Here is a 24,775-nt window from a genome sequence, read left to right on the forward strand (position 1 = left end):
TGGTTAGGCGACTGCCTTCGGCTCAGGTCATGATCCCGGAGTCCCGGGATCGAGTTCCGCATCAGGCTCCCTGCTCAGCGGGGAGTCTGCTCCTCCCTCTGACCCTACCCCCTCTTGTGCTCTCTCTCTCACTCTTTCTCTCAAATAAATAAAATAAAATCTTAAAAAAAAAACAGATATTTAGTAGTTCTACTGCTCCTTAACAGGAAGTACAATCTGATTAGAAAAACAGGTTCTTTCTTTTATGGATTTGGAATCCCTTATCTGAAATTCCTGAGGACAGATTGCTTTGGAGTTTGGAACTTTTATGATTTTAGAAAAGTAGTAAAGTGCATAATCTGGATATTACATTCTACCCCGACGGGGTCTGAGGCAGTATCCACTACCAAACACATAAATATTACTGCAGTGAGATGTGTGACCATTCACAATAAATGGGAAAAAATAAAGGTCATTAACAGATTCAGATCGATTCATTTCAGGTTCTGCCATGAAATCATTTAATTTTCTGATGCTTTTCAAAATTGTAGATAAGGAGTTATGAATGCATACCACCTTGAGACAGAATGCTTAGTTAGCTGAACATAAAGCACAGAACACTTAGTTAAAGAGATATAGGAAATATTGGGGTCATGTAAAAGAAAATGAATCATTCATTAGTAATGATTTGCACATTGAAAAGAACTTAAACCTTCTGGTTAATAAAATTGTAAAAGATCATTTCTCTTCTTAAAGGGAATCTTAAGCAAGTGCACAGAATGCCCTAGGACTAACATAGCCAGGGACACACACAAGACAATCAGCAAAATCTAGAAAACTGAAAGAAAAATAATTTCCTTAACCACTTTAGTGAATGGATTTCATCAATTTTCCAGGGGAAAAGAATGACTGGAAATTAAAATTATTACCCTATTCTATGTTACAGTTCTGAATGTATGCATATTTATAAGTCAACTCTCTAGTAACCAGCATAATGTCCTCAATCTAGAGTGGGAGTTGAGACAATCATTAGTAAAGCCTGAACTGAAGAATCTTTATATTCATGTGGGTCATGCAGAATTCTTCTCAGTTCTGCAGCTAAACCTTTAACTCCAGAGTAGGCAGGTTTAGTGAGTCTAATTCTGAAATGGCTGCTGCCAAATGTCCTGCCAGATTTCCTGTGTGCATGTGCCTCTTATGTCATAAGCATTAAGGTGTGAGATAATATGTAGAATTAGATAATTAATTAGCGATAAAGTAATTTTTATCCTGTCCAATTCCAAAAGAGACTGATATTCAAAATAAAAACACAGTATGACAGACCTAAACAATGGATATAAAAAAAATAAAGACTATAAAACTGGGGGTGGGGCGATGTGGAGAAAAATGATATTAGTTTCTTTTTTCTAGGACAAAGTAATTGTGTGCAAAAATTTAACCATAAGTTTCCAAGTAAGCTGACAAAAATGATGAATATAATCATGTGCTTTCAGTAAGGTAAGGGCAGAGTCACTGATACAGAAATTCCCTTTATTTTATAATTAATATTGTGAATTATCTATACAACATTGTTTTGGCATATGAGTTTTGACTCTATCCTTTGAAATATCTATGAGTACTACATATAGGTGTAATAAGTTTGGGGAGATTCAAGTCAATTTTGATTATTTCTATTCTGTCTTTATTTTGTCAAAAAACTTCAGAGGTCAGTTTCTTTTTTTTAAATAAATCTTGAGATGCAGAAGTTGAGATCACTAGTCTGGGTAGAAAATGAGGCTAATTGGTTAAAATTTTACTGCAGTGGAGAAAATTTGTAAGGCAAGACTATTTCCATGTTTCTTTGAAAAAAATGTTTCATTGAGTGGTTATCAAAGTGTTGTATAATATGAATAATGAAAAGCACTGGACAAGTGCTTTCTGTGACTCTTTTACATCAAAGTAATTTTAATAAAAGTACTTTTTTTCAATATGATTAATGAAGGAAAGAAAGATCATTTCAAATTTACTTATATCATTGAATAGCCTTCATATGTCCATGTTCCCACTGCCTGACTTTCAAGTTACTGCCCAAATACCCCACAATATATAGGATATGTGAAGCAACAACAAAACCACAGAATATACCTGCAGAATAAATTTTTCTGGAAAATTTCAGAACAATTAATTTTATATTAAAACAAGATATATTTTAAAGTAGAATGAAAAACCTGCATGATCTTCTAAAGTAAAATTCTAGACTTTAAAGGACAGCTGTGCCATTGATGGGGCAACTGAAACCATCCCAGAAAACTATAGCCTTGAGGAATGACTCAGCAGGACTGGAGACCTTTCCACAACGGCGTAATGTCCCTTTCCCCTCATCCTCAAGCAGAGAAAATAAAAATAACGTTACTACTTAATAAAGATTATGTGTTAAAGATGAATGGAAACTGCTATTTTCATTGCCTTTAACACATACCTGAAATGAAAACAAGAAATATCTTCCAACCTTTTTCCAACTAAGATTGTTTCCCTAAGCCCCCCATATATAGACACTCTGGAGAAGCCCCTGCTCCCAGGACTCCTGGAATTACACATTTCTTTTTCTTTCTTTTTAATTTATTTACTGAGGGGTGCCTGGGTGGCTCAATCAGTTAAACATCTGCCTTCAACTCAGGTCATGATCTCAGGGTCCTGGGATCCAGCCCCCTGCCCAGCTCTCTGCACAGCCAGGGAGTCTGCTTCTCCCTCTACTTCTGCCCCTCCCCCCATTTGTGTGCACTTGCATGTTCTCTCTCTCTCAAATAAATAAGTAAATCTTTTAAAAAATAAATATAAAATCTTTTTAAAAATAAAATAAACCTTTTTAGAGAGAGAGAGAGCGCACACTTGCGGGGTAGTGGCAGAAGGAGAAAGTAACTCAAGCAAACGTGCTGAGCATGGAGCCCCATGCAGGGCTTAATCTCATGACCCTGAGATCACAACATGAGCTGAAACCAAGAGTCAGATGCTTAACCTACTGACTGCACCCCCAGGCATCCCACATTTACTTTACCAAAAAAGAATTTTTTTTAGACAGAACACTTAAGATACATGACCCTAGATCATATGATCTGTCAGGATAAGGAATCTGATTTCTCTGTGTGTTCCCAGAACCGACACGGTATCTGAGCTCACAGAATGTTTATTATAGTGAATTTTCCTCACTTCCCTCGATTTAAGTATTATGAGACCCAAAAATACATAAATCTATTTCCAAACTTTTCACAAAAGCTCACACAGAGATCTGGAATTCAAATGATTTTCTTTCTTACCGGCTTTTTCAAATTAGAATGTTCCTGACAATTTGCCACTTTGGGAAGCAGCTACAGTGGCCTGAAATAGTTCAGGGTCTACTGATGGCCCCAGAATTTCCTTGTCAGAGAGGCTCTGAGGTACCAATCTGGTGAGACATGGGAGATGCCAAACTTAGGAGAAAAGTTGTGAAGTTGCATCATCACAACAAGCACATCATTCTGTTCTTTGGGGGATTCCACTATAAATATAAATTTTTAGTATTTTAGTATGTAGTAATAATCAAGAGTCTTTCTATGAATTAACTAGAAAAACCAGTAATTTAGAAGAAAATCACTATGAAGAAGGAAACCTAAATAGAACAAAAAGTTATTGTTTTCTAAAATATACAAACTAATAAAATTGATATGATAAACTAATTGTAATAACATTAAAATTTTAAACAAAAACTGAGTAAAGGTAAAATTGTTTTTTTAAATTTAAAGTAAATCTTACTAAGTATTTTTTTAAAAACTAAAACTATTCACAATTATAGTGTTCCCTGTCTTGTTGCCAATGTAAACAACACATACATGTCACTGCATGTGCATTGTTTCTATAGCTATATGCAAATTTAAGAGTGATATGAATTCCTTAATATTGCAAAATAGCCCTTGTTTCCATGTACAATGGTTGTAAATACTGTATTAGATTGTAAGTAATCATAAATTGGAACAAAAACAGAAGCAAAAAAATGGACATTCAGCACTACTGTGAAACCATACTTAATGTATGCAAGAATTGTTTGCATTAATGCTATCTCAGAAAAATAACTTGATAGATTAATCTGTCTTTTTTCTTAAGCAAGCTTTCTGCCTCTCAAATCATTCTTGCCCTCCAAAACAATGTGTTCTTAACAACAGCAGTGGCACAAGCTATGTATCTTCACAGCATGAAAGCTATAATCTTATTCCAGGGACATACAGCAAATGATTAAAAAAAAATTCTGTAGGGACCTATGGTTATTCACAAGTGTCTGGCATATGAATATGCACCAACCTAAGGGTGTCTGTAAATTTTCTTTCATTGGATATTAGAGTCCTGCTGAACAGAATAATACTCTTTTTTAACCAGGTCTACCCTCACATTAAAGACCTTCTAGAATTCCTAAAACCTACCGACCCAATGACAGAGGCACCTCCAATCATTTGGGCAATCACACAGATTCCCACAAATTCCCTAAACATTCCCATTTGGTCTTACAGTCTGCATTGAAAAGTGCTGTCCCCTAGAGTGAGTGAAGTTAGAGCTAAGAACTATTAAAATTGGGGCACCTGGGTGGCTCAGTTGTTAAGCATCTACCTTCAGCTCAGGTCATGATCCCAGGGTCCTGGGATCAAGCCCCACATTGGGCTCCCTGCTCTGCGGGAAGCCTGCTTCTCCCTCTCCCACTCTCCCTGCTTGTATTCCCTTTCTCGCTGTGTCTCTCTGTCAAATAAATAAATAAAATTAAAAAAAAAACTATTAAAATTTAGGGGTGCCTGGGTGGCTCAATTGGTTGAGCGTCTGACTCTTGGTTTGGGCTCAGGTCATGATCTCAGGGTTGTGGGATGGATCGCCAACTTGGGCTCCGTGCTCAGCGTGAAGTCTGCTTGAGATTCTTTCTCCTTGCCCCCTGCTCCTCCCCCTGCTCTCTCTCTCTCTCTCTGTCTCTTGCTCTCAAATTAATTAATTAAATCTTTAAAAAAATAAAATTTAGACACTAACATTAATGTGGCTTCATTTAAATTTAAGCTAGTAAGACAAAGTAATTGAGTTACACCTCTAAGAATGTCAGAAATAGTTATCAACACTTTTACACAACAAAGGAGCTATTGGTGATCAGGGCATGCTTCCCTCTAACCAAGCAGAACTTCATTTTCAGTAGGATTACAAAGTACCAACGATTTAGGGGCACCTGGGTGGTGTAGTTGGTTAAGTGCCTGATTCTTGGTTTCAGCTCAGGTCTGATCTCAGAGTCATGAGATCATTGAGCCCTGCATCTGGTTTCCTGTTCATCATGGAGTCTGCTGAAGTTTCTCTCTCCCTCTCCCTCTGCCCTGCCCCCTCTCTCTAATGAATAAATAAATCTTTAAAAAAAACAATAACAACACAAAGTACCAATGATTCATTAATCATTATTATTATTACTTCACCAGTTTATGTATGTTGACTACCATGAAGTCATGTAGCTCCAATAAGGCAAGAATGTGAAAGATACATGCCACAACTCTCCTCGTGGAAGATGTGAGAAACTATTCAGTCCCAGCACACCTTCCTGCTAAGCAATATGAGTCCTCCTGTTCTCAGACCCACATTCCAGGTAGCCACAACTAGGTGGGCTGAGTAGAACATGAGATAAAATTTGTTTGCCATCCCTCATGCAGATAAAGATTAATGAGCTATTAATGAGGCACTAATGTAAATAAAGAAGATTTTTATGTTCATTTTTTAAGTCTTAAACATCTCTACAAGAAATGCTACCTCAGGTCCAGGCATTCCATAATCACTGAAATGTGAATAAAGAACAACAGCACCAACGGCTTTATTCTCTGGCAGAAAGAGACTGCAATTTATCTGACAGGTATGAAATTAGTTCACCAGTCTACTCTAAAAACCTATTTCAGAAAGATCATTTACATCAAAATTGCTGAGAGAACATGCGCTCCTGTTCCTAGTAAAATGGAGTAACATGCCCCACCCTATCACTCACACTGACTGAAATTATAAAATATGTACAGAATGTATGGAACAGCTATTTGAGGACTCTGAAAGGAAGCAGTAGCAGGTGGACTGAGGAAGAAGATCCGTATTTAAAGTACCATGGAACCATGAGGCAGTTTACCATTTATTCCCCCTTCGGTCTATTCCCAATCTAGACCCAACAGAATCTTAAACCTGGAAGTGGGCAATGATGTCGATAGTGAGAGCTCCACAAGACACTCTCTGGGTCTGACTCTGAGAGCTGGAACCACGTTTCTTCATGCTGTGTGGGAAAGGGGGCTGTACAGGCAGAGGTGTGGGTGGGGGTAAGAATCCCTTATTTGTGTTTTTTGTTTTTTGTTTCTTTTCTCATCCTCTAGTGTCTCCCAACTCCCAAGCAATCCTGCAGCAACAGTGGTGACAATGGGGCCCACAGGACTAAATCTTTAAGGAAAGGGACATTTTCTCCCTGATTGGAGGTCCTAACAGGGTAGGACAAGCCCCCATTTCTCTCTATCTTCCTGTTGTTTGACCCTGAACAAGGGGTGTAGCTATGGAAGGTGTATAGCTTGAGGCCAGAGAACAGAAAAGGGTAGCCCAGAGAAACAGAAAGGACTGGAGAGATCACTGAGAGAGAGGAGTTCAGAAAAGCACCTCATCAAGTTGTGAGGTGTGCATGCGTGGGTCAGATACTAAATAACATACCAAAGACATTAAGAAGTGAATTACAAGATAGATCACTGCCAAGATTCCAACTAGGTGTTGGGTGGTGTGCATATAGGAGACAGATCACTAAAGCTTTGAAAACGTAAGTGGCAGTGACACTAAAACTCACAGAAAGCTGATTAGAACTTGTAGCCTGAATCCAACTGGGTCAATTACCTGCTAAAACATGGGATATAAACAAAAGCCTAAGTTTCATGTCATATTTAAAATGTCCAAGATACAACTTAAAATCACTTGCCATGCCAAGAGCCAGGAAAATTACACCAATGTCTGGATGACATCAATATTGAAATTACCACAAAAATACTTCAAATTAGCTTTTATAAAAATTCTCTAAGAATTAAAGGTAAAAACCCTTGAAATAAATGGAAGAACAGAAAATATCAGCAATAAATGTAGGATATAAAAGGCAAAATGAAAATTTTAGAATACTAAATACAATAACTGAAATAGGAACTCATTCAAGGGTCTCAATAGCAGAATGGACATTACAAAGGAAATAGTGAGCTTGAAGACAGACGAATAGAAATTATGTGAGCTCAACAACAGGGAGAAAAAAAGAGTGAAAAAAATTAAATAAAGAGACTCAGGAACCTGGGAGAAAATAACATCCATGTTACTGGAGTCCCAGGAGACTGTACAGTGCAGAAAAATATATTCTAAGAAATAATTTGTGAAAACTGACCAAATTTGGCAGTAGATAAGAACTCAGCAAATCCAAACAGGAGAGGCAAAAAGAAAAACAAAAATCCATATCCAGACACATAGCAATCAAACCGCCAAAAACTAAAGACAAAGAAAAAATGTTTGAAAGTCACCAGAGATAAATGACATACTACTTAAGGGGCAGTGGTTCTTCCCTGGGGTGACTCTGTCCTCCCACCCACCCAGGGAACTCTAGGCAAAGTCGAGAGACAGTTTTAATAGTCACGACAGGGGGAGAGGTACTACTGCCATCTAGGGGAGAGGTACTACTGCCATCTAGTGGGTAGAGGTAGGGGATGCTGCTAAACTTCTTGCAATGCACAGGACAGCCTCCCCAAACAAAGAATAGTTAGACCCCAAAGTATCAATAATGCTAGAGTTGAGAAACCCTGCTCACAGGGGAAAACCTATTCAAATGACTGAGGATTTCTCATCAGAAACATGGAGGCCAGAAGGGAGTGAAACAATTTTAAATGCAAAGAACTGTCGACCCAGAATTCTATATTCAGTGAAAACATCCACCAGAAATGAAGATGAAATAAAGACATTCCCAAATGAGAAAATAATAAGAATTTTTCCCAGCAGATCTGCTCTTTTAAAAAACTGTGTCAAGGGGTGCCTGGGTGGTTCGGTCAGTTAAGCATCTGATTGTTCGGCTGAGGTCATGACCTCAGAGTCATGAGATCAAGCCCTGCATAGGGCTCTGCTCTGGGCACAGGTCTCTGCATTGGGTGTGGAGCCTGCTTAAGATTCTCTCTCTTTCTCCCGCTCCCTCTGCCCTTCCTTACCCCCACTCACATGTGTTCTCTTTTTCTCTCTCTCTCTCAAAAAAAAAAAAAAAAAAAAAGCTGTGTCAAAATACATATATTGATGTGGGAAACAAAGGCAGAAGAAAAATTATTAAACTTCCTTACTACCTAGAGCCCACTGACAAGTCCTTGAAACAGGAAGAGTGACCTTCCTCTAGGGACTCAACTGCCTCAACGTTAACATTTTGTTAAAGGCAAAGGCAAGCCTAGCCTGACCCGCCCCACCCAATCCTGTAAGTCTACTTTAACGTATAAAAATTACTTTGGAAGCTTCCTTTATCTCTAAACCCCCCAAAGTACATGTTGGCAATCACCCCCCAAGTATATGGCCCACCAACATACATCTGAAGGTTCTCATGACTAAGGTTTTATTAGACAGTAATGAATGACCTCTTCCCAACCATAATAGCTAGCCCTCTCGAGGTCCTGGAAACCTTGCTTGCAAAATTCCTTAGAGACTCACGCTATCCCTAACCCCCTCCCAACTTGAAAGTATATCACGGGCCACTCCTCATGACCCCAGTGCAGCTTTCTGCCCACGGGTCCTGGCCCCGTGCTTTAATAAAATCACCTTTTTGCTCCAAAGACGTCTCAAGAATTCTTTTTTTGGCCGTCGGCTTCGAACCCTAACAAAGACCTACATCATATATCAAACATACTGACAAATTTAAATGTGATATTAAAGATGCTCAAATTGAAAGAAAAAGAAAAGGAATATAGACAAATGAAACAGGAAAAAAACAGGAAATCTAATGCTGAATAGAAGTTGGTCTCAAAGGTTACATTTTATATGATTACATTTTTATGATATTCCTGAGCTAACAAAACTGCAGTGCCAGAGAACACCTGTCATCATCTGGAGTTAAAGTTGACAGGAGAGTGTAAATAAAAAGTTATAGCACAAGGACATTTGGGGAGGTGATGGAATTTTCGGGTATCCTGATAGTGGTTGTAGTTATACAAATCTATCTATCTATACAGTGAAATTTCTAGAACTGTATGACCAAAAAAGATCACATTTACTGTATCTAAATTTCTAAAAATAAAATTTAAGACCATTGAAAAAAGAGAGACTATAATCTATAGTAATGTACTGAAAGCACACCTTTTTAGACAAGGGAAATTTTTTGTTCCCAGATTCATGAATCAGTCCATGGAGATGTTGCCTAACCACTGCGAATGCCTCCAGGACTTAAATCTTCTTTTAAATGTTAAAATTAACAAAATAACAATAACATTAACAACATGAATAAAAACTGTGATAATATTCAGGTGCAAAGACCAGCATTTCATGAGTTTCTTATTTACTGACAGGTGAGCCAGACTAGCACATTAGATGTGAAAACCAAGACTATTTCTGTATATTCACTGCCCTCTCCAAACTTAAAAGATTTTCAAAAGCACTATTCCTAATTTAGAAAAAATATGGCAAAACACAGAAAGAATCATGTAGGCATTCAAACTCTTTGATGCTGTAATTCCACTCATGAGACTTCTTCATAAGGCTCTATAGGCGGAATGTTTGTGTTGCCTCCCCAAATTCATATGTTGAAATCAAATCCCCAAGTGATGGTATTTGGAGATGGGGCCTTTTGGGAGATAATTGGTCCTGAGGGTGGAGCCGTCATGAACAGGATTAGTGTCCTTGTAACAGAGACCCCAGAGAGCTCTCTTCACTCCCTTCTGCCATGTGAGGACACAGCAACAAGGGGGCTGCTTATGAACCAAGAAGCAGGTCCTCAGCAGACACTAACTCTGCCAGTGCCTTGATCTTGGACTTCCCAGCCTCCATAACTATGAAAAATAAATTTCTGTTGTTTATAAGCTTCCCAGTTTATGGTATTCTGTCAAAGCACTCTGAACTAAAGCTTATGGGAATAAAATAACATGAAGCATTAAAAAAAAGTACAAATATTTCATTTCTCAATGACTTTCAAAGGTATAAACTGTAAAAATTAATTAATTAATTAATAGATGGAAGGGAAGAAGGAGGGTGTGAGTGGAGGGAGTGAGCGAGGGATGAACTAAAACAAAAAGCCACATAAATGTCCGATAAAAAAGAAAAAGCTGATATGCTAAATCAACAGTGTAATATAATCACTCATAATTATGAAGTCTCTTAAGACCCAGGAGAAAATATAATAAAATTTCAAAATCAGAAATGCTGCAGACATGATGACTACAACTATTTAAAATATGCATATGTATGTGGATTGGAAATCAACTTTCTTCTGTGAAAGTGAGAATGTCATCAGGAAAGCAAAATTATGGAAGCTTTTTCTCTTCTTTTTGAAAATATTATTCAATTTGCTATATTTCTATCTTCAATGATAAAAGAAAGCACTTCAATTTAGAATATATATGGCTAATTTATAAACTTGAATACACAAAGTTATTTTGTATCTTGAAAACTATGATCCTTACAATAGTTTTCTTTAAAATAATTTCTTTTTTTAAGATTTTATTTATTTATTTGAGAGAGAGAGAATGAGAGATAGAGAGCACGAGAGGGAAGAGGGTCAGAGGGAGAAGCAGACTCCCCACTGAGCAGGGAGCCCGATGTGGGACTCGATCATGACCTGAGCTGAAGGCAGTCGCTTAACCAACTGAGCCACCCAGGCACCCTCTTTAAAATAATTTCTTAAAAATGAGTACCTTAATAGGATATCAACAGGTAAAACAGTCATTTTTAGTAAAAAGAAAATACATTTAAATAATGTAATTTATACATAACTGGTTTAGTTTAAAAACATTTGCCCCTGACAGGATACAGTCGATAGCATGTCTGACAGCAAAATAAAGTAGGCAGTAAAAGGCTAGCTAGCCTGAGTAAATGAATGAATGAATGAATGAAGTTCAATTTTAGCTACTTTTATTCAAGCTCGATCTCAATATACTATAAACAGAGAAAAATGAAAGAGTATGCATTTCTAGGACTTTGTGAAGTGGCTTTTATCCATGTGGAAGTAGAAAGTGATCTCTAAAGGTTAGCTGAACTTTGTGATATAAAAAGATTAAAACATAGAGCAGACAAGACTGCAATTAAATTTATGTGTGTATTCATGAAGACAGAACATGAGAATCCAATGGAAACTCAGAATCCTCTCTCAATATCCAGTTATACTCAATCTCTCTCTCTCTCTCTCTCTCTCGTTATTATGCTTCAGTCATGTATATTGCCAGAAGTTGTATTAGTCATGCAAACCAAAAAATGGTAAAGATTTAACAGAAAATTTAGGCCTAAAATAGAAACAGCCTCGCAGTCTGAGCCTGATTATATGCTGCCTGGTGACACATGTGAACACTGGGTCACTTTCACTCACCCAGAATACACACCCTGTAGTTGAGGCAGCTGAAACAGAAGGAGCATAAATACTGTCTGCTTGTGTGCATTTTGGCCCCTCACAGGAGAGAGAAAGGAAGTGATTAATTTTTGAGTGCCCATTTTGAGCCTTCTATCTTGAATACATGATACCAATTTTTCTAAACAACCACTCTGAGGTAAGTACAATATTCCCCATTTCTCAGATGAGGATAGTGGGGCTCCGTTTCTGACATTTCCCAAGTTCACTTGCTCATAACAGAATAAAACTGGTTTTCTCCCTCATAATTATTTCACTTTTCTCTCCTTCTTTCTCTTTGTCTCTGTCTCTCTTTGTCTTTGTCTCTCTCTTTCCCTCTTTGTTCTCCTGCCTTATATAAAAACAACGAAGAGATGAAAAACTGAATCCATTTAAAGGAAGAAAATAATATTGTCACTCAAGCATTCAATTTCCCTCAGGCATTTGTTATTAGAATCCCAATAAATATCAGAATGTGATACCTGAGTTTCCACTGGGCAAAACCAAAAAGGTAGCCTCATGTTACAGCTTTGGTAAACAACGGAGTAGTAAAGATGGCGAGGAGCCATAGCATATAGGGCACAATGTAGTCATTCTGTAGAAAAGGTATATCCAACTGTGGAGCATACTCATGTTTGATAGAAGGCAAGATGAATGGTATAAACCAGACTTAAAGTCAAAGAGAATCATTTCTATCCCCATATTCTTGGCAGCTGCAGCTGACTGAACAACATGTCTTGGTTGCTCACAATTGAGACTCCCTTAGCAGGTGCAGCATAGCTTTGCTTTCCTTATTTGTTCATTATCAAATTAAAATGTAAATAAAGCTTGGAGAAATAATTTTAAGTACACTAATGGTCAAAATATTCTAATCATTTATTTTATTCTTAATATATTGTTTGGGAAATGGTGTTTTTGTTATAAGCACAGGTCATAACATGTCATAAATAAATTATGTACTTTTTAATCTGATTAATTAAAACCAAAGCACTCAAATGACCATATAGTCCAACAAGTTTTAGTCCCTCATTTTATTACATACCACAATGGCCAGGTGCATAACATATGGATATCCAAAAAAGCAACTCTCAAATCAATGACCAATATTAGACTTTTTTTTAGATTGTTGTCTCTCAGTCCCCATATGCCTAGGGATTATATCTCTGTTCATTTCCTTAACAAGTATCAAACTGTTTCTTGGATATTTCTAACTTTGTTTTGGTAAATTCTATAGTTAACAGTTATCACCATTTTATTCATTCATAAAGGGGTACATAACAATGAAATTTCCAAAATATGCCCGTGGAAAAACTCTTACTGTAGTCATCTTCTATCAGTTGGGAGAGGTTGAGATAGCCTTCAACACCAAAAAAAATTTTTTCAATGTAAATTGTCAATTACATTGATATTTATCAGTGAAATATTTCTTACAGTTAGTAGAAGTGATCATTTGGGGTGCACAATCATCTTTATGTGACTTTTTTTAAAGTAAAGAATAAGTGGTCTTAAGAGACTCATGGAAATTTAAGAATTTATTTAGCTATAAACACCTGAAACCTTAACAAATAATTACTTAACATAACAGGTGTTTGATCTTGGACTTCCAGCCTCTAGAACAGTGAGAAAGACATTTTTGTCACAGTAGTTCTCATTGTTGTTTCTGAGCTACCCAATCTATGGTATTTTGTTATAGCAGCCCAAATAGACTAAGAAAACTGGTTCTGAGAAGTTGGGGTGCTATTGTAACAAATACCTTGTACTTCCTATTTGACCTTCTCTGATAGATCAGCTCCTCTGGGTCAAAGAGTCCCTTTCCTTTTTCTGACCACATACAGTACTACTGGATGTAATGAGCAGGGTTATGTCCTTCAGGGACTGGAGCCAGGTGAGATGTCCATATTACCTAAGAGCTGGGAGTCTGAGCTGGAAGGCAGATCTGAAAGTCCTTTGAGAATTCCCCTTGGTTCAGTCTCACTCCAAGAGTTGACAAGGGAAGGCATGGTTTCAGGGAATATGATAACTTACATTATAGTCACCACAATAAACAAGTCACTAAATTATCCCTGACCCCTCAAAGTCAGGGGCAAGGTTATCTCATAATCCATTTAACAAGTTCCATGCGCATCCATTAAGGACCATTTTAAAAACTGGAAAATGCTAAAAGCTTCAGGGATAGTGAAGCTGAATTCACTGTAATTATGTAACTTTTGAAACTCAGGTCCCTTTAGGAGGAACCTTGAAAATCTCCTTCAGTGCAAAGCTACAGATATATACATGATATCCAGAAAGGAACACACTTTTCCCAGCCTTAGGGACAATGTGCTTGACTTCCCTTGGAAGTGCATTTAAATTAGCTGGACTACTCCTCATGATGAAAATTCACTGGTTCACTATACAGCTAGACCCACTGTAGATCACTAAAGTTAAGATGTGGAAGAAAAATGTACCCAATCTATGCAAAAGGTATAAGTCAGTCTGAAAACCATCCATACTGAAGGACTAAAGGGATAATATATTTCTGATCATTTGCTCCAGTACCTATGACTTCCAGCTTTAATTATGTTATTACAAAAATTGTCTCCTGGAAGACTACTGAGATTTTTGTTCTGCGATTGCATCTGATACAATTATTTGCAAACTTTGAGAAGTAAATTAGCTTACTTTTCAATTTTTTACCTGGCTGATTTAGACCTATAACTAATTGCGATGAAACGCAAGAAAATTTTTGCCAAGGCCAGCTCCACTGAAAATAAAAAAAAAAAAATTCTTTAATTGTAGCCAAGCAGTGGGTTTTGCACTAATAACTTGCATGAAGCGGATTTTCACTAAGTGTGTATGGTGTGCATGCGCACACATTCCTTCATTCAGTCTCCTTTTTACCCATCTTCTTCTTGATTGCTGCTTTCAGAGGCTGACTCGCATGAGCTACATCAACAGATTTTGGTACGTTCTGGCTTCCACCTGGATTTACCCAAAGGGTATTCTCAGCAGTTGCCAAAGGAGAGTAAGATCATGGCACTGATACCACTAGCTATCTTCTTTCAAGTAACTTGTAAAAGATCTTTTCTCCTGTCACAATGAACATCTTATTTACTCTGTTCATGGTCCTGAAACAATTTCTTCCAACAATTTTTTCCAGTTCTCCCTTTAGGCCTGGGTCAGGGAGATGGGAGATGGCCATACACTTTGTGATCTTTATGATGCAGGAAGTCTGGAAGTTTCTTTCCTGCCACCTAAGTAGCGGGAGGAAGGAGGAGTAAAGGAAAAACAGTGCCTTCCCCTGACAAGTTTCCAGATATCAGTGGGAAAGAGAATACACGATGGCAACACCTAGGGTTAAGGCAGTCCCTTCTTGCTGAAGGATTCATTTTAGAAAGGAGATAAATGATTATCAAGGGCACTACCATGAAAACATTTGCTCTGAGAAGGAGGCTGCCCATCACCAGATATCACAAAGTTTCTGGCTTTCAGACAAATAGAAATTTCTCCACACAAAAGTTTCCAGTAGCTTCCTGTGGTTTTTATGATGCTGAACACTGATCCCCAAAAAATAAGCTTCAGTAAAATTTTACTCCTCTAAACTGAGCATTTTATTGCTTCTTTGTTAATTAGATATCTTTTACAATCATGCATAGTTTTTGTTTCATTTCCATGCCTACTACTTATACTCATCCCAGTGGATCCAGCTTCTTTGGATTCATATCTCACATAATTTAATACTATAGAGATTTCCAATTTTACATTAAAAAAAAATAAGTGTTCTCCAAATTGATTCCTGGTTAAAATCCAGGAGTCCAACCAATATTTCATCATTGCAAGGTACAAGAATGACCCAATTCATCAAAACAGTGGTTTTAAAAACAGACATCTGAACTATAACAGTAGGCAGTGCAATGAGATGGTTAAGAACATTTGATTCAGGGCCATCAGGCAGATCTGGCTCCCGTCTTGACTTTGACAGTTACTGAATGTGTGACTCTTTGCAGGTTACTGCTATTCAGGAAGCCCCAGTTTCGTCACCCGTATACAAGCAAATCTGTATATGGAGACAATACCTACCCCACAGGGTCACTGTACTTATAAGTGAAAAAATGCAAGCAAACTGAGCACAGAACCTGGTATAGAGTAAAAGTTTGACAAATTGAACTATTGTCATCTCTTGGACGTGCCTTAAAGGAGACCTGAGACTGAGTGAAATGAGGACTCCCTCCCATCTTACCTCCCAAAGCAGCTCTGCTATTACTCAGTTTCCATTTTGGGTTTTCAGTGAAGATTCTATTTGAAGAGAAATTTTCACTATGAAAAAAAAAAGATGAAAATCAGGACTTTAAGAAAATAATAATAATCAACATTCTTTGAGTATTTATTACATTCTAGACACTATTCTGAGTGCTTCCTATACATTCATTAATTTAATTTTCACAGCAAACTCTGTGAAAGGAATAATTATCTACACTTTATAGATGAGCAAAAGAAGACAAAAAGAAGATAGGTAATTTGATCAAGTCTACCTAGTTAATGACCTGAAAAGTCAGTATTTGAAACCAGGAATACTAGCACCAGCACCAGCACCAGAGCCTGGATAATTAGCAGGCTCTACCCTGGCTTAGACTCAGAAGTACAGAAGTATACTCACACTTCCTGAGTATCAGCCATTCTCTATAAACCCCGCGGGTTTCTTTCTTCCTATGTTTTAAAGAGAACAACTACATAGTTTACTTCATTGCATAAAATAGGATTGGACTAGCAATGAAAGATCTGAGAATTTAGCAATCCAGGAACAATATTCCCAAAATATTGGGAATTCCCAAAAATATTCCCAGCAGCCTATGTACACGTAAAATACTATAAACTGTTCCAGTGAAAAGTCATAAACTTTACAATCAGGTAGACTTGGTTCAAATCCAAGTTTTGGCCACAGTAGGTGCATATTCTGTATTAGAACTCTCAAAGTGACAAATACTCAGCTCTTTACTGGTGTAAGGATTTAGAGATTGACTGGAAAAAATACCAGATGTTTTACAAGCCAAAGCATAAACAATAAAAAAAAAAAAGTGTCTACAGGCATGACTAAATGACTCCTTAAATCAATGGTTTAGGAGATCCTTACCTAATGAGACAAATCCCATTTTCTATTATAACAAGAGAAAAATTCAAATGCTTGTTCTCCTGGCCTTTCTTGCAATTGAGGCTCAGGGATGTAGCCCATTCTCCCCCAATCACATATACGCATCCTAGATTTTGAATCATGCATTAGTAGTGCAAAACCCACTAACTACAGAGTCTATTCTGCAGAGGGTGCCATCAGCAGAAAGGTTCCATCATTGGTAAGCTACACTGCAGATCTAAAGATAGTGCCATGGATCAGTGTTGATGGCGTCTGCAGAGTAAACTGTGGTAACTATGACCAAGTCAGTGCTGTGGTATCTAGACCAGTTCTTCAGTGTCATTTGGGGAACTGTTATTGGCTATATAGTTTCTAACCTTGGTTTTGTACCATTTTCAGAGATTCTGACAGCTGCCGATAAGCTTTCCATAAATCTTCTGCTTAGAGTAGTTAGTTATTACTGTTGCTTGTACTTAATAGTCCTGACTGATACAGTAGCTGATGCATAAATTCAGATGTTTCAGGAATCCTTGACAAATGACTAAGAAATATATATAATCTGTTTCCAGGTGAGTGTTTTTGCTCTGTCCTGTAGAGAGACTGGCCAACCCCTTACTGACATCTACTTGTCAGAAGAGAAATATCATAGATAGGTATTCCATGTTGTATTAGAGAAACAGATTCTACTGATTCTGACAGATAAAGATTGCCTTTAAAGGGAAAAGTTAGCTTGACAGAAAAAGAAAGTGTGCCCTTTGCTGTATTTTGATGTGAATTTTATAAGGTTCCTGTACAATATGGCGCTGGGTGTTATCCTTGAAAGATGGTAACCGGTCCAGTGCCAAACTCATAAAAGGCTCTTGGGAAAGGCTTCTTAACTTGACTATATGAAGCACAGTATATGAACATTCCCTAATCATATTTTTACCAGTTTCTGAACAGAATGTTGCTTTGGCTGGTGATTTTAGAATAAGAGCTATTCTGTAGAAAATCACATAGCAGAACTTTTCATTCAGAAAACTAGAAATCCGCTTAACACAAGATGCCTTCTGTAGTTCAGAGCTTAGGGAAAGGGGAATTGAAAAGATGCTGGGATGTTAGAAAGAAGACTCATTTATCTCTCTGAAGTTGGGCTTTTAAGCCAGGATCACACACTCCTTGGGGGACAAGAAAGCATCCAATAACTACCAGCCTTGGGCATCCTATCTTTTTCATGGAAATACACTTAATTATCTCACTTGACCCATACTCTTACTTCTGTTATCCTATCCAGGGACTTCTGATCTTCTGTGTTTTACATTTTATTTTCAGCTTCGGGTGTACTTGGATGTTAGGATTTTCCTTGGCTTTGAATCTCTAAGCTTCTTGGAAATTGACTTGCACTCATGTGAACACTTTTTTCCTCATCTGGATGCTTCAGATGCCCATCCCTCCTGACTCAGCTTTATTCCACTACATCCGGGCACAAATTCAGGAAAATGATGACCCAGCATGCTCCAAAAATCAAAAAGGATATCAAATACCATGTTCATCAATGAGAAGGCCTCCCCCCTGAAAGAACAAAATCTCCAACTAAAACCAGCTAAAACAACACTGGCACTTTCTGTCATACCAAATCAGACATCTAGAGGTAGGAGGTGCTAGGGTTGGAGCAGACATTCAGCACTATTATCAAAGATCCAGACTCTTTCCAAATTTTCTCTCTGCCATCCCTGTGTTGGCAATGAATCCCAATATGGCAGGGAGGTTGCCACCACAGCTTGGGGCACAACAGCCTTTGAAGCAGAAAAAAGAAGCCTGGGTGAACTGGTGACTGGGAAGATGAAGAAGTAGGAGGACCCTAAGCCCACATCCTCCCAATGATACAGCTAGATAACACTCACATCGGTGTAAATAACCCAGAAAATAACCCAAAGACTAGCAGAACAAACTCCACAACTAAATTTAGAGAAGAGGCCACATCAAAAAGGGTAGGAAGGGCAGAGACACAGTGGGGAGCTAAACAGACCATGGGACTGTCCACTGGAGGGAGGGACCCACAGGCATGGGGAAGGGAGAGAAAAGATGATCACACTGGGGAGCCCACAAAGGGAAGATGAATCCCCGTAACACTTGGCTTTGAAAACTAGAGGGGCTGAATTTCTTGAGTTCTTACAACCAGAGTGACTTAAAGTCTGAAATGTTAAAAATGATCAAGCTTGCTTCTGGAAGAGCTTGTTCTGCTAGGCTTTGGGTTATTTTCTGGGTCCCCACCCTTAAAGAGACGGCACAACAGTCTATGGAGATATAGCATAGAAGCAGCAGTTTGAAATATGTCTGGGGCATACAGGAAGGAAAGTTGTGTACTAATCTCACAGCACGTCCCAGAGGGACAGAGATCCCTGGGAGACTCTTCAGGAACAAAGGAGCTGGAAGGCACCATTTCCCTCCCCACCGCCCCAAAGCATAAACACTCAGCAACCTGTGAAAACCAGCCTGGTGCTGATACTCACTACCGAACTTGCTACCACCCTCACCCGCCTACGCTCCCATCCCCACGCCCCGCCCCCGCCGTAGATCCACCCTTTCCACTCACACTTGCCTCAGTCCCAGCTGTATGAGTCCCCTCCCTCAGAAGACCAGCATAAACCTTACAAACATCATAACTTCCGACCCGCATACTTTTCAAAACCTCATTCTAGCTGCTGCAACAGTGGATCCCCTCCCATGGAGGACAGGCATGCACGTTGTTAAAATTGCACACCCTTCCCACACACACTTTGTGGATCTAAACAGCTGGCCCTGGTCTCAGCAATGGTCGCACATTCCCTCTCCCTGGTGCACAAACCCTGCAGTCACTGTGTGCTCCACCCCCCAGCACATTTGGGTCTTCCCCCTCCAATATGCCCTTGGCCAGAGCCCTTTCAAATCAGGGCCACAAGCTTGGCAATGTGCAAACAGCCCCAACAGGGGCCAGCATCATTCCAAAGTGACTCCTGCCATGAGGAGAAGGAAAGATAACCACACGCATCAGTCAGACTGTGGCTTCAGCAGTGGACTGGGGGCAGACAGCTTTTCTGATTCTATGCCCTGCCCACCAAAAGCTTCTCAGGGGACAACACAGGGAAAGCACCCTAAAGTATGGTGCTACTGCATCTCTGGTAAATACCTGGTCTGACTCAACTCAAGCCCAAGGTCCGCCCCAGACGCCCACTAACACCTCAGGGACCAAACACTGCCCCCAACAGTCAAAGAGAGCCACTGCAGATGACTTGACTGAAGGCAAAATTTCAACTATGTTGACTAAAAATCAACAAGAAAACAATGGCTTTGAAAAACATACTGGACGGGATGGATTTAACAAATATGTTCAGAACATTCCATCCTAAAACAGCAGAATACATATTCTTTTCAAGTGAACATGGAACATTCTTCAGAATAGATCACATATTAGGCCACAAAATAAGTTTCAACAAATTCAAAAAGATAAGAAGTCATACCATATATTTTTTCTGACCACAACTCTATGAAACTAGAAATCAACCACAAGAAAAAAATCTGGAAAGAGGACAAATATATGGAGGTTTAAACAACATGCTACTAAACAATGAATTGATCAACCAAGAAATTAAAGAAGAAATTAAAAAATACATGGAAACAAATGAAAATGAAAACATAACAGTCCAAAAACTTTGGGATGTGGCAAAGATAGTTCTAAGAGAGAAGTTTATAGCAATACAGGCCTACCTCAAGAAGCAAGTAAATTCTCAAATAAACCACCTAACCTTTATTTACTAGAAAGAGAAAAACAAACAAAACTCAAAACCAGCAGAAGGAAGGATATAATGAAGTTTAGAGCAGAAATAAATGATATAGAAACTAAAACCACAACAACAACAAGCCAAAAGAACAAACCAAAGAAACCAGAAGCTTGTTCTTTGAAAAGATCAACAAAATTGATAAACCTGTAGCCAGAATCATAAAAAAAAAGGAGGGGGGACTCAAATAAACAAAATCAGAAATGAAAGAAATAACAACCAAACACCACAGAAATACAAATGATTGTAAGAAAATATTATGAAAAATTACATGCCAAAAATTGGACAGCCTAGAAGAAATGGATAAATACCTAGAAACATATAACCTAAAAAAACTGAAGCAGGAAGAAATATAAAATTTGAACAGACTGAACATCAGCAATGAAATTGTATCAGCAATCAAAAAACTCCCAACAAATAAAAGTTCAAGGCCAGATGGCTTCACAGGTGAATTCTATCAAACATTTAAAGAGTTAATACCTATTCTTTTCAAACTTTTCCAAAACAGAGAAGGGGAACGAAAACCCAAATTCTATGAGGCCAGCATTACCTTGAAGCCAAAACCAGATAAAGACACCACACACACACAAAAAAAACTACAGGACAACATCCCTGATAAATACAGATGCAAACATCCTCAACAAAATCTTAGCAAACTGAATCCAAAAATACATTTTAAAAAATCACTCATGGGGATGCCTGGGTGGCTCCGTCGTAAAGCGTCTGCCTTCACCTCAAGGTCATGATCCCAGGGTCCTGGCATCGAGCCCCGCATTGGGCTCCCTGCTCCGCGGGAAGCCTGCTTCTACCTCTCCTACCCCCCTGGTTGTGTTCCCTCTCTGGCTGCTTCTCTCTGTGTCAAATAAATAAAATCTTTAAAAAAAATCACTCACAGTGATCAAGTGGGATTTATTCCTGGGATGCAAGAGTAGTTCAGTATTTGCAAATCAATCAACGTGAGACATCACATCAATAAAGAAAGGATAAAAACCATATGGTCATTTCCACAGATGCAGAAAAAACATTTGACAAAGTACAACATCTATTCATGATAAAAACTCTCAACAAAGTTGGTTTAGAAAAAACAACTCTACATAATAAAGGCCTTCATGAAAAACCCACAGCTAACATCATACTCAATGGGGAAAAAAATGACAGCTTTTCCCCCAAAGTCAGGAAAAAGACATGGCTGTCCACTCTCACCAGTTTTATTCAACATAGCACTGGAAGTCCTAGCCACAGCAATCAGACAAGAAAAAGAAATAAAAGGCATCCAAATTGGTAAGGAAGAAGTACAACTTTCACTACTTACAGATGATGAGATTCTGTGTATAGACAACCCAAAAGATTCCACCACAAAACTACTAGAATTGATAAATGAATTCCCTAATGTCAGAGGATTCAAAATCAGTGTACAGAAATCTGTTCCATTTCTAAACACTAATAATCCAGCAGCAGAAATGAAGTTAAGAAAACAATCCCATTTACAATTGCACTAAAAAGAATAAAATACGGGCGCCTGGGTGGCTCAGTTGGTTAAGCGACTGCCTTCGGCTCAGGTCATGATCCCAGGCTCCTGAGATCGAGTCCCGCATCGGGCTCCCTGCTCAGCAGGGAGTCTGCTTCTCCCTCTGACCCTACCCCCTCTCATGCTTTCTCTATCTCATTCTCTCTCTCAAATAAATAAATAAAATATTTTTTAAAAAAGAATAAAATACCTAGGATTAAACTTAACCAAGTTAAGACCTATACACTGAAAACACTGATGAAAGAAACTGAAGATAACACAAAGAAATGAAAAAAATATTCTATACTCATGGATAAGAACAAATATTAAAATGTCTATACTACCCAACACAATCTACACATTTAATACAGTCAAATCAAAATACGAACAACATTTTTCACAGAACTATAATAAACAATCCTAACATTTGTTTGGAACCACAAAAGACCCTGAATAGCCAACACAATCTTGAAAAAGAAAAACAAAAATGGAGGTATCAGAATTTTAGACTTCAAGTTATGTTAAAAAGCTACAGTAATCAAAACAGTATGGTACTGGCACAAAAACAGACACATAGATCAATGGAACAGAAGAGAAAGCCCAGAAATAAACCCTCAGTATATGGTCAATTAATCTTCAACAAAAGAAAAAAGAATATCCAATGGGAAAAAGGAGTCCCTTCAACAAATGGTGTTGGAAAAATTGGATAGCTACATGCAAAAGAATGAAACTGTTTGACCACTTTGTTACACCACACACAAAAATAAACTGAAAATAGAGTAAGGACCTAATTGTGAGATCTGAAACCATGGAAATCCTAGAAGAGAGCACAGGGAGTAATTTCTCTGACATTGGCCATTACAACATCTTTCTAGATAATGTTTCCTGAGGCAAGGGAAATAAAAGCAAAAATACCCTATTGAGACTACATCAAAATAAAAAGCTTCTGCACAGTGAAGGATACAACCAACAAAACTAAAATACAACCTACAAAATGGGAGAAGATATTTGCAAATAACATATCAGATAAAGGGTTAGTATCCAAAATATATAAAGAACTTATACAACACAACACCCCAAACCCCCAATAATACAATTAAAAAATTGGCAGAAGACATGAACAGACACTTCTCCAAAGACATACAGATGCCAATGGATACATGAAAAGATGCTCAACATCATTCATCATCAGGGAAATGTAAATGAAAATTACAATGAGATATCACCACACACCTGTCAAAAGGCTTAAATCAAAAACTCAAGAAACAAAAAGTTTTGGTAAGAATGTGGAGAAAAAGGAACCCTCATGCACTGTTTGGAATGCAAACTGGTGCAGCCACTGTGGAAAACAGTATGGAGTTTCCTCAAACAGTTAAAAAATAGAACTACCCTGAGATCCAGTAATTGCACTACTGGGTATTTACCCAAAGAATATGAAAACATTAATTTGAAGGGATATATGCATCCCTATGTTTATAGCAGCATTATTTGCCACAGCCAAATTATGTAAGCAGCCCAAGTATCCACTGATAGATGAATGGATAAAGAAGAGGTACACACACACACACATACACACACACACACCCCCCACAGTGGAATATTACTCAGCCATTAAAAGGAATAAAATCTTGCCATTTGCAACTACATGGATTGACCTAGAGTATATAATTCTAAGCAAAATAAGTCAGTCAGACAAAGACAAGTACCATATGATTTCACTCTTTGGTGGAATTTAAGAAACAAAACAAATGAACAATGGAAAAACAGGGAGACAAACCAAAAGACAGACTCAACTATAGCAAACAAATAGAGGGATATCAGAGGGGTGGTGGGTGGGGGAAATGGTTGAAATAGGCGAAGGGGATTAAGAGTACACTTAACTTGATGAGCAATAAGTAACACATGGAATTGTTGAATAACAGTATGGTCATTGCTTGTTAACTATGCTGTAATTAATTTAAAAAAATGTTTTGACCCTGACAAAAAAGAAAAAAGCAGCATGGACAAAACAGGTTTCTGCTTACATAGCTTTTCCCAGGAAGGCAAATTATTCCCAGGACATCCTCTGCAGACTTACCTTACATCTCATTGGCCTCCAACTCCCACACCAAAAAATATCATGATGCTGGGCACCCTACCACCCAAACCCATCTGGAATCCTGTTAGCAAGAAAGGAAGAGATGCATTTGGATGTGCAACCAAACAAGTCTGACACCCTAGCACTGCGCAGGAATAGAGAAAAGCATGGCAGTGTATGTGCTAGCCTTGTGCTTTCCACCTTTTTCTCAAAAAATAACCACAGAAAGTCAGAAGTGTGGAAACAATTTGAATCTAATCCAAAGGGGATAGTTAGCATTCGTACCTTTGCAAATTGCAGTATGCAGTCTAAAATTGCAATCTCCTGCTTATGGAAGGAGCCCTTTGGTTACTCTCCCCTGAGAAATCATGTTCAGCTACTTGAAACAACATGTCTGCTCTTATTTCCTCTCACAACGTTTGTGCTGCAATAAAAGGCAGGGGTGACAAAGCGGCCGCAGAGCTGAGACACCCACAGGAAGGAGGTGAACCACACCAGTGCTTTCTCTGCAGGATCCTGGAGCACAGCATGGCCCATTCTGGGGAGAAGCCTGCATGTGGACAAAAATGAGCCACAAGCCGATGTAAACATTGTTTTGTATGGGCCACGCAACTCTGAGGAACCCATGGTGAGAAAAGTGGAAGAAGAAAGATGGACTCAGCTGAAAACTATTCTGACTGCATCATAAAAAAATGCTGCTGACTTGCTGGAATATCTGCTAAAATAGAAGGCT

At 38.3% G+C, this 24,775-nt stretch overlaps 1 long non-coding RNA gene across 1 annotated transcript in view; it reads right to left on the reverse strand.

Moving 5' to 3' along the window:
- LOC141374763 (uncharacterized) overlaps positions 1 to 24,401 on the reverse strand; it is a 119,970-nt gene extending 95,569 nt beyond the window's left edge. The window contains exons 1-2 of the long non-coding RNA XR_012381892.1: positions 24,328 to 24,401; positions 15,774 to 15,850 (exon numbers count right to left, since the gene is read on the reverse strand). This is a non-coding gene — a long non-coding RNA (uncharacterized lncRNA). The remainder of the gene's footprint in view (positions 1 to 15,773; positions 15,851 to 24,327) is intronic.
- Between the last annotated feature and the right edge of the window lie 374 nt (positions 24,402 to 24,775).

This window comes from Callorhinus ursinus, unplaced genomic scaffold, assembly GCF_003265705.2.
Source record: "Callorhinus ursinus isolate GAN/ISIS: 27379988/994484 unplaced genomic scaffold, GSC_fseal_2.0 scaffold21, whole genome shotgun sequence".
Classification (NCBI taxonomy): domain Eukaryota; kingdom Metazoa; phylum Chordata; class Mammalia; order Carnivora; family Otariidae; genus Callorhinus; species Callorhinus ursinus.